The 14771-nt window shown below is 37.3% G+C and overlaps 1 protein-coding gene across 1 annotated transcript in view; it reads left to right on the plus strand.

Moving 5' to 3' along the window:
• The window catches only part of CLOCK (clock circadian regulator), a 152090-nt gene that overhangs the window by 35216 nt on the left and 102103 nt on the right, over positions 1-14771 (plus strand). Inside the window, exon 3 of the mRNA XM_054728943.1 lies at positions 3908-4035. The gene's annotated coding sequence lies outside the window, so the exon portion shown is untranslated. The remainder of the gene's footprint in view (positions 1-3907; positions 4036-14771) is intronic.

Raw genomic sequence — 14771 nt, forward strand, 5'->3', positions numbered from 1 at the left:
CATTGCCCGCATTCCCTACCACCCACTCCCAGTTCCCTGTTTGCCATTGGGCAATGGGAGCCTGCTGGCCAGGGAAAGGGATGGAGAGGTGGCCAGTGCGCCTCATAGTGACTGGTCAAGTGGTCATTCTGGTTGTTCCTCTGTTAGGGTCAATTTGCATATTACCCTTTTATTATATAGGATAGCTTATCACAGTCTACTGGTCAAGTCCACTTTGCCCCCCCTCCCATTTCTAGTATGATTGCTTTTTATATTTTCTTTTCATACAATGAGAACCATATTACAGTGTTATATTTTTTTTGCTTTAACCATCAAAGATAATATAGAAGACTTAAGAAGAGAAGGAAGGTCTATTGTATTTATCCATGTTCTTATTCTTTCCATTCTTCCTTTCTGATTTTCCAGTATTCCTTCTTTTATCATTTCCTTTGTGTTTGAAGAACTTTTATTAGTCATTCTTTGAGGGTAGGTCTACTGGTGGCATGTTCTTAGTTTTCCTTCATCTGTGAATGTTTTCATTTCCCTCTGTCCTGAAGGATATTTTATCTGGATATAGGATTCTGGGTTGGTACTTCTTTTCTTTCAGCACTTGAAAAAATGCTTCTGGATATAAAGAAAATGAATATAAATAGAAATTTAAAGTGTTCATTAACTGTGAACATAATGGTCTAAATGTTAAAACATTTTCTTCTAAATTATAATTACTATGAGTACATCACAAATATGTTATTGATTTGTTTTATTATAAACAGTTACTAAACATATGGTAAATATATCTCTTCAGAGAAGACCACTTTTTCCATAGAATTTATGTGTTCATGGATGAGTATTACACATATTAGAATGAGACTGGTTCCAATGGAAATTAAAAATAAAAAGAGATGTTTGGCCATTAGTAAGTGTGAGGTTTATAAAAGATTTATTGATAATTTTGTTAAGTATATCATTTACAGTAGAAGTTACAGTATATTCCTTCCAAATTATATCTAACTACAGGCCCGGTGCACAAAATTTGTGCATGGGTAGGGTCCCTAGGCTTGGCCGGCAATCAGGGCTGATCGGGACCTTCCGGCTGCTGGCTGGGGCCTTCCTTCTGGCTTCTTGCTGGGGCCTCCCTTCCCCAGCTGCCTGCTGCCAGTTGGGGCCTTCCTTCATGCCGCGCTGCCACCTGGTGGTCAGTGCACATCATAGCGAGCGATCGGTCTCTCGGTCGAACTCCTACAGGGACAATTTGCATATTAGGCTTTTAGATAGATAGGTAGGTAGGTAGGTAGGTAGATAGATAGATAAAGTCCATGTAGGAATGAAAAGCTGAGCAGAGTAATAATTGTCCAGGCAAAAAAAACAACCATGGATTTACTGTGTCCAGTATTCTTTTGGCAAAAGTTAATAAAAATGTTTCTCAATAAATGTTTAAGAAAATGTAAAATATTTAACTTTGGTGTATATTACTTTTGCTTGAAGATAGGTCTCTTTTCAACTCTTTGAAATCATGCAAAGGTGATTGGTATATTATACTAACTTCTTTCTCATTTCTCTGATAATGGGTAAAGTGCAGATCTTGAGTTCTAATTCAATATGCTTCCCAGATCTTGAATTCTAAATAACTCTAGATAACTTATGTAAGGTGTCTGGCCATAAACTTTTTAATTGGGTGAACTGAGTTGTAGCTGTCTTCAATATTTATCATCACTGTTTTTATTGGTATTCTCTCAGGTCAGTTTCTTAATGAAAAATTTATATTGGGGCCAAAATATCTCATTTTTAATATCAGGGATTGCCCTTAACAAAAATGTATGGGACAAAGAAACATTAGTCTAAACATTAGAAATAAAAAATAGTCTAAACATTACCATTAATTTTTATTAATCAAAATAAAAATTATCAGAAATATTAACACATTTTACCACAATATAAAAGCATTTTAATTATTTTATTAACCACCTTGGCGATTCCATTAAAGGTTATCCTTCTTCCACAAATCAATATTTCAAATTATTTCTTTGGTGTTCTGGATGTTTCTGCATCTCAGGGAAGTGCATTATAGTGAGATTTTTAGATGTGTGAGCATTATATATCTTGTGAAAGGGAAGAAAGATGATTATAAAATAAAGTGTAGGAAAGGAGAGACCAGCGTGATGCTCTGACCTTGATATTTATTATAGTAACTGGTTGATAACTATGGAAATTAAAGATCTGAAAATTGATCCCCTTAAAATCATCTGGTCCCATGTGAAGACTGCTGGATTAAGGTTTAATCACTCATCATTACATTATAGTCTTGAATCTTCTGTGTAAAATTCATCTGCTTTTTGTTTTCTTAACTGTTTTAATTACTTTAAGGACCTTCATTATAGTGCATTGATTACTACAATTTCTCTGTGTTTTTTGAGCAAAGATTCTTTTCCATTCTTCCTTAGTATGTTCCTCACTGGAGCAGTTTTTTTATCCTCCTTCTTTGTCCACCTTTAACAGGTGATTTTTTTATTTATTCCCAGTCCACTCCCTTCAGGTTTTGATTTTTTTTGTTTTGTTGCATCACATTTTATCTGCTTTTTTGGTTCTTCATTAAAAAAACAGGATATGTTGCAAATATATAATTGCCACACGGTATCTATCTTCATTATATTTCAGTGACTAAAACTCCACTAGGGCAGGAATTTGGTGTTTCCCTCACCATTGGGTTTGTAGAAACTATCATAGTGAGTTATTGAAGGAGCAAGGAACAGACTTTCTCTACCTCTCTTCTTTAATAGAAGCTCTAGTTAAAAAAAAGAAATAACCAAACTAATAAGTTGTAAAGTCTTTTAATTTTTGTTAATTGATAGTTATAATAGTATTTTTCTGATAGAAAGGTAATTAAAATGCTTTTATATTGTGGTAAAATGTGTTAATATTTCTGATAATTTTTATTTTGATTAATAAAAATTAATGGTAATGTTTAGACTATTTCATAAAATCATACTGGAAATACCAGGCAATAGTACTTACCTCATAGGAATATTGTTATGAAGATTGAATTAGTTAATAAGTATAAAGCACGTAGAACAGGGCTTCACACATAGTGAAGTGCTTGGTAACTTTTAATTAGTCATTGGAAATGATGCTGAGACTGATTTTTCCCCATCATGCTGCAGGAGGGCCCCTGATGGTCAGTTGATAAATTCATCCATGCATAGGGAGGTTGGCTTTATTGTCTCAGGGCAGTCTTTCCTCAGGCCCTGAAAGGATCCTCCACAAGGTCTTGACCTCAGCTTCCTTCTCAAAGCCTTGAGGCTATGGGGCTGGGATGAGCTTCAGAATGGCAAATATGTTGTCAAGTGTAAGGGTTTAAAATAGGCTCTGCTTTTCAGCCCTGTATGACTGCTTCACCTCTTACTTTCCTCCCTTGCCCATCTCATCTCAGAGATGCCTTCTCTCATCCCTTTTCTTACTCTGAGCACCCATACTGGACTTCTTTTTCTTCCACACTAACGCCATATTTCTCTGGCCCTTTGAACATGCTGTTCTTTGGCTGAAATATGTTCTTTCTCTCCCCTCCCCCTTACTTTATTTGGTTGGATCCTACTCCTGCTTGTATTAAATGCCCCTCCATAAGGAGGCCTTCTTTAACCGATTTCCACCAGACTGGTTTGCATATCTGCCATGCTTTCTTTTCACACCATCATGATTCTTAAAGCCTTTTATCCCATTTAGCATTGCCCTACAGACAGCTCCCTGAGTGTGATGGGATCTGACATGTTCATTGCTACACCCCAATTCCTGGCACATATGAGACCCCAATTAATATTGTATACATGGATGGGGAAAAAAATACTGGAGTATACTTAGAATTTGGTTAGCATTATTTCTACAGCTGCCTTTATTTTACACAAGTTTTATTTATTTATTTATTTTTCTTGTAAAGCTGCCGAAACTTAGAAGCTGATCTGTCACAGTGTAAGATGCCTTTGGAAAATTCTGCATTCCTCTTAGATGACTCTTTAGAACTTGGTGAGTTACACTAGATACCTTCAACCTTCATTTTGAGCTGAGGTATGCCATCTTTTTTTATTTTTTATTTTCCATAATTATTGAGTATAGTGAGGTTTGAAATCTGGCAAGGAGCATAGGACAAAGTATTATAAAAATATTTAGGCATGATCTGTTACCTTCTTTGATAGCTTTTAATTACCTTAGAATTTTCATTCTTATGAGGAGTGAAAAGTTATTCATTCTATATGTAAAGTATTTTCAGCATTTCCTGGAATTTTTCAAACTTACTGCTCAAAAGTAAGATTTATAACTTTTTGTCTATTTTTCTGAGATAAAGAAAGGTAATTCACAAATAACTAAAAAGTAGAATAAGAATTATTTCCTGTCAGATTTTAGGTTTAGATATAAAGAATCAGTTGATATGGTAAAAAGGGACCCAGTCACCTACTGCAGCTCCAGCTTACAAGCAAGTCTTTCCATCAGGGGTGTGTACACATGACCAATCCAGCCTGCTGCCTGTTTTTGTGTGGCCCGTGAACTAAGAATAATGTTTCCTTTTTTAAATATTGAGAAAAAAAATCTTAAAAGAAGAATACTACTTTGTGACATGGAAACTATATGAAAGTCAGATGTCAGCATCTGTGAATAAAGCTTTTATTGGAAGACAGCTATTTTTTTTACATATTGTGTATGGCTGTTTCCAAGCTATAGTGGCAGAGTTAAGTAGTTACATCAGAAACCTTAGGCCCAGGAAGCCAAAAATATTTACTATGTGACCCTTTGCAGAGTAAGTAGCTGACTTCTGCTCTACGTGGTTAGAGAAGTATTTTTTTAGATTGGATGCTAAGTTTTAAGAGATCAGTGGGAGGATATTAGAGGGAGGTGAGAATCAATATCAACTTTCAATGACTTATTTATATTATTTATACCTTTATCCTGGAAAGTGTAATATCTTCTCATTACATTGGCATGTGTTGGTGTTTTAAAATAGAAAATAAAGAGAAATCTATTCTGTTACTTTTCTTCTAAAATGAAGGGAGAGAAAGAGAGAGAGAGAAAATTAGTATAGTACTCTCAGTTTTTGCCAGGGTTTAATGATACCATAATATCGTAAGTTTTTAAAAGATTATTTATACCTTTTATACAGTTTCTTTTTTCCTAATATATGGAGATTTCCTATTATTTTTAAGTGAAAGTACTAATGTATTTGGAAACTTGGTGACTCACTCAGTGTTGGAGATGGAGGTACATCGTCCCTTTTGGAGTCTATGAATAGCCTTCGAGGATAATCTTAAGGAGCTCTTCTGCAGAGATAGAGACTGGTTAAGTTTTATATTAGGAGACAAAAGACTGTGATTTTAGTATTATCTTTCTTGTTCCTCTAGAGCACTTCATAGTTTTGTGACTTTGGAAATATTTACCGCTCTGAATCCTAGTTGCTTCATTTTCAAAATAGGGGAAAATAATAACTGTTAAGACTTACTAAATTGTAAGTTTCCTAAGGATAGGTATTTTGCCTATTTTTTTAACCACTAGATCCCCCTGTAGCTGTTATAGGCATGGTACATAGTTGGCACACAGTCAACGTTTGTTGAGTGAAAGAACAAAATCTGTTGTACTCCAATAACTGTCTATACATGATCACAATGATTCTAGGGTTTTGTTTTTTTTTTCGTTTTTTTTTAAGGTTTGCCTATTGGGATTGGGTGATTTTATTAACTATAGGAGAGAATTTTGTCGAAAACAGTGATTTTTCTTTGGATTCATTCTTTACAGATAGTCATCAAATCATTGGCCAGATTTATTTGTCTAAGTTGATTATATGTTGTTATTTTTTTTGAAATCTTAAGAGACCAGGTGAACCACTAATCCAAGAAATACCAATTTCAAAGAAAACTACAAGTCTCCTCATTGTAAAGCTTTAAAATATATACCTACTAAAAGCACTCTTGGATAGAAAGACATATACTCTCATCTAAATCTTCTGAACCTTTTTTTCTACTCTTCCACTGAACCTCTTTTTTTATTAATCCTCACCCGAGGATATGTTTATTGATTTTAGAAAGAGAGGAATGGGGAAAGAGAGAGAGAGAGAAACATTGATGCGAGAGAGAAACATTAATTGGTTGCCTCCTATACCTGTCCCAACCAGGGATTGAACCCCTGTGCCCTAACCACAAGCTTTGGTATATGGAGTGATGCTCCAACCAACTGAGCCACCAAGCCAGGGCTGAACCTCTTTTTTTTTTTTTTAATGAAGCTTTCCTATATATTTTGCTCAAGATTACCCAACTTTTAAAATCTTACCTTGCAGAATATCTTGTAAAGATAAGATAATTTAAAAGGTATTTAGCTGAAGACAACTGTTCTAAATTAAAGGAGATCAGGGAGATATGACAGCTAAATGTGTAGTATATGACTCTAGACTGGATCCTCTACTGGAGGTGGAAGAAAACCATAAAGGACTTCATTTGATCAATTAAAAATTGGACAATAGGCATTAATTAAAATATTTTACAATTTAAAAATATTTTACAATTTTTAGATTTCCTGAAGTAACTATGCTATGGTTATTTAAGAGAGTGTCTTTGTTCGTAGGAGGTACACATTGAAGTACTTAGACGTAAAAGGGCATGCTGAATACAACTTACTCTCAAATGGATCAAAAGATATGCTTATATATGATAAAGAAAATGATGCAAATGTTAAAAATTGGTCAATCTGGATAAAGTATATATAGGAGTTCTTTGAACTATTTTTATTACTTTTCTGGAATTTGAAATTATTTCCCAAGTAAAAAGTTTAAAGAAATGTCTTTAGCAGTTACCAAAGAAACCCTTGGAAATTATGTCCAAGTACTATTGCTTTTGAATTATTTACTTCCATTAAAAATATACTTAATAGCCCAGCCGGCGTGGCTCAGTGGTTGAGCGTCGACCTATGAACCAGGAGGTCATGGTTCGATTCCCGGTCAAGGGCACATGCCCAGATTGCGGGCTTGATCCCCAGTGTGGGGCGTGCAGGAGGCAGCCGATCCACAATTCTCTCTCATAATTGATGTTTCTCTCTCTCTCTCTCTCTCTCATCTCCCTTCCTCTCTGAAATCAATAAAACTATATTTAAAAAAAAATACATATATACACATACACACACACACACACACACACACACACACACACACGCATGCACTAGAGACCCAGTGCACGAAATTCGTGCACGGGGTGGGGGGGTGTCCCTCAGCCCAGCCTCCAATCTGGGACCCCTCGAGGGATGTCCGACTGCCCTCTCACAATCTAGGACTGCTGGCTCCCAACTGCTCGCCTGCCTGCCTTCCTGATTGCCCCTAACCGCTTCTGCCTGCCAGCCTGATCACCCCCTAACCACTCCCATGCCAGCCTGATTGATGTCTAACTGATCCCCTGCCAGCCTCTTTGCCCCCAACTTCCCTCCTCTGCCAGCCTGGTCACCCCTAACTGCCCTCCCCTGCAGGCTTGATCGCCCCCAACTGCCCTCCCCTGTAGGCTTGATCGCCCCCAACTGCCCTCCCTTGCAGGCCTGGTCCCTCCCAGCTGCCCTCCACTGCTGGCCATCTTGTGGTGGCCATCTTGTGTCCACATGGGGGCAGCCATCTTGTGTGTTGGAGTGATGGTCAATCTGCATATTACTCTTTTATTAGATAGGATAGCCAAAACCGGTTTGGCTCAGTGGATAGAGCATCGGTCTGCGGACTGAAAGGTCCCAGGTTCGATTCCGGTCAAGGGCATGTACATTGGTTGCGGGCACATCCCCGGTGGGGGGTTGTGCAGGAGGCAGTTGGTCGATGTTTCTCATCGATGTTTCTAGCTCTCTATCCCTCTTCCTTCCTCTCTGTAAAAATCAATAAAAATATATTAAAATATTAGATAGGATAGAGGCCTGGTGCATGGGTGGGGGCCAGCTGGTTTGCCCTGAAGGGTGTCCCGGATCAGGGTGGAGGTTCCCTTGGGGCGTGGGGCAGCCTGGGCGAGAGGCCTATGGTGGTTTGCAGGCCAGCCACACCCCCTGGCGACCCAAGTGGAGGCCCTGGTATCTGGAATTTATCTTCTACAATTGAAACTTTGTAGCCTGGAGTGGAGCCAAGCCTCCTGCTTGCTCCGTAGTGGCAGCCATTTCTGTTGGGACTTTGTACCCTTGAGTGGAGGCCTGGGCCCGCCAGGGTGTGTGGAAAGCTTGGCTTCCTCCATTCCCAGGGAAACCCAAGCCTCCCTCCTGCTCTCTGTGGCCGCAGCCATCTTGGTTGGGGTTAATTTGCATACTTGCTCTGATTGGCTGGTGGGTGTGGCTGGTGGGTGTAGCGGAGTGATGGTTAATTTGCATATTACTCTTATTAGATAGTATATACTTATATAGTAACAGTATTCTTACAGATTATCTCATCAGTTATTTTAATCATAAGATCATAGTTAAATGGCAATTAGTATAATATAGAACTTCAAAAAATTTTAGGTATAGTCTATTTAATTTTCATCTATCCTGTACTTTTCTTCACTTCAGCTTCTTTCATTAAAAATCTATTAAATGTTCCCTTAATCCCATAAATACATTTTGTTTTTAAAAGTGTATCTGGTTTTATTCATTAAATTTAATTTATTATATCTTAAAGGAAATTCAAGAATAAGGACATATTATAGTGTTTCTCAAAATGGTATTAATAATTGCAGTTATTTTTTAGCATGTATTTTGTGCTTTGCATCATGTTCTAAGCACTTCACATTTAATGGTTTGTTTTATTTCCATAACAACCTTATGATGACACCTTGCCTTGATTTGCTCTTTTCAATTCCAGTTAAAACTTAGATTAGATGCTAAACCTCAGAAGCTCGAGTTTTCTTACCTCTTTTTGCCAGATACAAACTGTAGGAACTAGTGAACTGGACCTTAATATAGAAAAATTCATCAATTGTATTTACTTTAAGAAAAAATACTATCTTAGAATTTTCTGGTTTGTGAATATGGGATAGTTTTAACTTCAGGCTAGACTTTTTATTGCTCTTATAATATCAAAAGGATCCACATCAAGACAATTCTTCAGTAATTATATTGAAAAAGGAAGTAAATGTGACTTTTTGTAACCCAACTAAAAGGCATACTGAAGTAGAAACCTATTTCTATTAGACACTTCATTTTACCAACAAGCAAAATAACCAAAAAATTAAAAATTAAAAATCAAGGGACTGATAATAATGCCAACTTTGAATGAAAACATGCAATTCTGAAGTGCATAAATGCTGAGTGTCATTTTGATGAAATTTTATGAAGTCATTATTCTTTAACCAATACCAAGATCAAGATATAGAACATTTTTATCAATCCAGGAGCCTTCTTCATGCCTCCTGACAGCATGCTCTCTGACAGGTAACTTATTCAGAGTTCATTAGTATTATCTATTCAATAGTATTGTCTGTTTTTGCACTTCATATCTGTCTCTATTTGATAATCTTGTTTATACAGTCATCCATGTTGATTCATATAGCAATAATTTTACCTTTTTCATTGCTTTGTAATAACATCATTTGTATGTATACACCACAGTTTATTTCTTCATTCTACTGTTGATGAACATTTAGATAATTGTCAGTTTTGGACTCTTATAAACAACTAGAGGCCTGGTGCATGAAAATTCATGCTCTGGAGGGGGAGGGGGTGTCCCTCAGCCCAGCCTGCCCCCTCTCACAGTCTGGGAGCCCTCGGGGGGGGGAGGCGACGCCCCCATCACACCTCTGCTGCTGCCACTGCCAGCAGCACAAGCCTTGGCCGGCCCTGGTTACCTGAGCCTCGGGTGGCTCTGGGCGGCTGGGCAGCCACCATCCGAGGCTTGCCTGCACCTCAGCCGCCCCTGGGTGGCTGGGGGGCTGAGGGGACTGGGGGACTCCGGAGGCAGGCATGTGGCAAGGCGGTGCTGAGGGAACTGGGTGCCACCATCTTTTGGTTGTGGGCACCGCCCTCTTTGAGGGCATGGCAGTCAATTACCATATTCCCTCCTTATTGGCTGTGTGTGCTGCCATCTTTGAGGGCTTTGAGGGCATGGCAGTCAATTAGCATATTCCCTCCTTATTGGCTGTGGGCACCATCTTTGAGGAAGTGGCAATTGATTAGCATATTCCCTCCTTATTAGCTGTGGGCGCCTTCATCTTTGAGGGTGGGCAGTCAATTAGTGTATTCCCTCCTCATTGGATGTGGGCGCCGCAATCTTTGAGGGAGGGGCAGTCAATTAGCATATTCCCTCCTTATTGGCTGTGGGTGCCAGTATCTTTGCGAAGGCATGAGGGTCAATTAGCATCTCTCTCTTTATTAGATGGTGCTGTAAATATTCTTGTGTGTCTTTTGGTGTACACATATGTGCATTTCTGTTGGCTAAATATCCAAGAGTGAAATTGCTGGGTTAGAGTATTTCCCTATTTACCTTTAGTAGATCCTTCTAATTTTCCAAAGGGGTTGAATCAATTTACATTGTCACCAGCAGTATACAAGAGTTCTTATTGATCTATATCCTCCCAATACTTGAAATTACTAGTGTTTTTAATATTATCTCTTCTGCTATATACTAGTATGTAGTAAAATTTTTGTAGTTTTAATCCATAACTCCCTGATACCTACAAAGGCTTAGTAGATGTTTATATACTTACTGACCATTTGGATATCTTCTTGAGAAATGCCTGTTCATGTCATTTGCCCATTTTTCTATTGGATTATCTGTCTTTTTAGGAGTTCTTTATCTGTTTATAGAATAAGTTTTTTTGTTGGATTAAGTATTAAAACTCTTCTATTTCTTCACTCTTAATAGAATAGCATGTCTTGATTAATATAATTTCTTTATTTAAAAAAAGGCCATTTTAACAAAGTATTCTTTTACGGTTAGTGTTTTTTGTGTGTTTTATGAAATCTTTACCTATTCCCAAACCAAGAAAATATCCTGTGTTTTCTTCTACAAACTTAATAGTTTTAATTTTTTATATTTAGGTTTATGCATGGTATATGGTAGGATTCCTGGTTCATTTTATTTTCCATATGGAAATCCATTTGGTCAAGCATTATTTATTGAAAAGACTGTTCTTTCCCTAATATAATACAATAGTCCCTTTATTGTAAATCAGGTGACTCCAATAATTTGTGGGTCACTTTTCGGACTCTACTCTGTTCCATTGGTCTGTTTGTTCTTGTGCCAGTACAATACTCTTTTAATTTGTGTAGCTTTAAATCTTTCTGCTTTGTTCTTCAAAATTGTGTTAGTTCTTTTTGGTACTTTAAATTTCAGTAAAAATTTTATACTCAGACTATTAGTTTCCCAATAAACAACCAAACCCTGCTTAATACTAAACTTGTTTAATGTTTTTATTTATTATGTTATTATTATTAACTAGCTTAATATTGAATCTATAGATCAATTTGGGTATATTGACATCTTTCAGTATTGAGACTTTTAATACATTAATCATCATGGTATATAACTGGATATATTTAGGCCTTTAACGTTTTCTCTCAGAAATGTTTTGTTATGTGTAGACTTCTTGTACATCTTTTGTTAAATTTTAAAGGTATGATAGTGATAACTGTGGTTATGTTTTTTAAAAGTCCTTATAATTTGTAGATCATACTGGAGTATATACAGATGAAAGGATATAGTTCTTGAGATTTGCTTTTAATAATGCAAAGGGAGATAGTAAGGAATGGGAAAGGGACAGAATAAATGAAATAATATTGACCATGGTTTGATAATTGTTGAAAATGGGTGATGGGTATATAGATTAATAATTTTATTCTCTTGTATTTTTTTGTATGTTTGAAATTTTCAGTAAAAACAGGTATGGTTGGTTTTCTTTTTGTTTGTTTTTCTTTTTGTTAATCCTCACCTGAGGATATTTTTCTATTGATTTTTAGAGAAAATGGATTTTTAGAGAGACAGAGAGAGAAAAACATCGATGTGAGAGAGACACATTGGTTGGTTGCCTCCCACATGTGCCCCGACCAGGGCTGGGAATTGAGCCTGCAACTGAGGTATGTGCCCTTGACTAGAATCGAACCTGGGACCCTTCAGTCCAATGATAGGCCAATGCTCTATCCTCTGAGCCAAACCAGCTAGGGCTGTGGTCGGCAAACTGTGGCTCGCGAGCCACATGCAGCTCTTTGGCCCCTTGAGTGTGGCTCTTCCACAAAATACCACGGCCTGGGCGAGTCTATTTTGAAGAAGTGGCGTTAGAAGAAGTTTAAGTTTAAAAAATTTGGCTCTCAAAAGAAATTTCAATCATTGTACTGTTGATATTTGGCTCTCTTGACTAATGAGTTTGCCTACCACTGGGCTAGGGCAAAAATAGGTTTTTAAAAATGTAATGACTGCAGTAGGTTGAAATATACATTTATATAATAATCCAAAAGTTCATAATAATACTTTTAAAAAAATACCTTCGTAGGTAACCAGTTCATTACTCTGCAAACTATTGGTAAATGAAAGAATCAACCATTTATTCTTTTTCTGCACAAATTATATTTCAAGGTAACTAAATAGTTAGGAGGAAAGGTTTTACCATTATAGAAGAATCACAGCTAGTAAGAAATGCTGGGAGAATGATAGGATTAGAAACTCACCACAACGCACCCTGTAGTAAAATTATGAATCTAGATAGTGATTAGTCAAGGACTACTAAAGCCATTAGGTAAGTGTGTTGGGAAATGGACATAATTCAGTGCATAGCCAAAATGGAGTAAGCCTCTCTCTCTGACTGATTGGAACTAAAAACTGTCAGGAGTTACTAGAGGAGAAGTGGGGTGGGGGGTAGGTAGCAAAGGGGGTCAAATACATGGTAACAGAAGGAAATTTGACTTGGGGTGGTAAATACACACTGTGATATACAGATGATGTATTATAGAATTGTACACTTGAAATCTATATAATTTTACTAACCAGTGTCAACCCAATAAATTTAATAAACTGTCAATAGAATACAAAAACCATCTAAAGACTCTGAAAGTTAATAGTAGTAGGCAAATTGAGAAAGGAAGTCATAACTTGAAGAATAGTCTGTGTAATGGTGAGTGTACCTTTTTTATCTATGTCCCAGCTTTGACCAAATGGGCTAAATTGTAGAACTACACAAATTAGTATAGCAATTATCAAAAACTCCAAGAAAAACCCCTATTTCTAGACAGAGGACAAGGAAAAGGGATCTTTTCTTTTGCTCTCTCAAGTCTACCCTGAGACCATCTCCACCTGTAAGCAATGTTGCATTGCCATGGTGGCACAACTATTTAAAACTCTGAGAGAAAATAATTTCTCTGGCCAGAGGAATTGGGAATGAGGCCCCTGTAAACAGAGCATGCTGGGGGAATCTCAGAGAAAAGAGAGCTGATATGAGAAGATATTCCCTCATGGTGAGTATGAATCCACAGAAGTCCACCTCACACATGAGCTACACATGCACAGAACCGACCTAAAGCAAAGACTAAGAGAATTGAACTATACTAGTTATATAAACTACTGTTCAAATCTCAGATTTGCCTCTGAGTGATGATGCACACAGAGGATAAGCCCAAATAACATGCTAAAGACTTTGAAAATTGAACTGACCTTGGAACTACCACCCACAGAAGGCAATATAGTACTTCCAGTCTAAACTTAAAAAAAAAAAAATCAGATTCTTCAGAAGATGTTAATAGAATCTAGATTTTTATAACCTAATTTTCAGAATGTCTAGGACCGTGGTCAGCAAACTGAGGCTTGCGAGCCACATGCGGCTCTTTGGCCCCTTGAGTGTGGCTCTTTCACAAAATACCACGGCCTGGGCGAGTCTATTTTGAAGAAGTGGCGTTAGAAGAAGTTTAAGTTAAAAAAATTTGGCTCTCAAAAGAAATTTCAATCGTTGTACTGTTGATATTTGGCTCTCTTGGCTAATGAGTTTGCCAACCACTGGTCTAGGATATAATCTAAAATTACTTGACATAAAAGAAAAAGGGAAATCTGACCATTTTTTATGGGAAAAGATGATGAACAGATGCCAACCCTGACACGGTCCTGATGATGGAATCATCAGAAAAATACTTTTATTTAAAAAAATGTTTTTATTGATTTTTAGAGAGGAAGGGGAGAGAGAGAGAGAGAGATAGAAGCTTCAGTAATGAGGGAGAATCATTGATCAACTGCCTCCTGCATGTCTCACACTGGGGATCAAGCCCCCACCCCAGGTATGTGCTCTGACCAGGAATGGAACCATGACCTCCTGGTTCTTGGATTGACATTCAGCCACTGAGCCGTGGTGGCCAGGCATCAGAAAAATACTTTAAAGCAACTGTTATATCCATGTTCAGTGAGATAAAAGTGAACACTCTTGATATGAATGTAAAGATCTCTAAAAACTAGAAAAAAAAATCAAATGGAAATTTCAGAACTGAAAAATACAGTTGTATATGAAATACATATTTACTGCATGGGCTTAGTAGCAGACTTGAAGACAAATCAGTAGAAATCTCAAATCCTGTGTCTTCTGTATCAAGGGTATATCTCTGTTCTATAATACTTGTTAAAAGTCTAGGCTGTGCCCTGTGAAGCCATAGGCCTTTCTGGCTGTGAATTTTTGTGCCATTTACACCTCCTCTTTTATCCATAATTACTACTACATACTTGCATGCTGCAAGAAGAGGTGTCTGTGCCATTTGAGCCCATCTCCCTTGTTACTCCACCAATCCAGATAGGGTCTTGGCCTGCCATTTTTCTAGACATTGTCATTTCAGGTAAGGATCAAGCACATCAGTCAGTGGGTTAAAAA

The sequence above is a fragment of the Eptesicus fuscus genome, chromosome 2, assembly GCF_027574615.1.
Source record: "Eptesicus fuscus isolate TK198812 chromosome 2, DD_ASM_mEF_20220401, whole genome shotgun sequence".
NCBI lineage: Eukaryota > Metazoa > Chordata > Mammalia > Chiroptera > Vespertilionidae > Eptesicus > Eptesicus fuscus.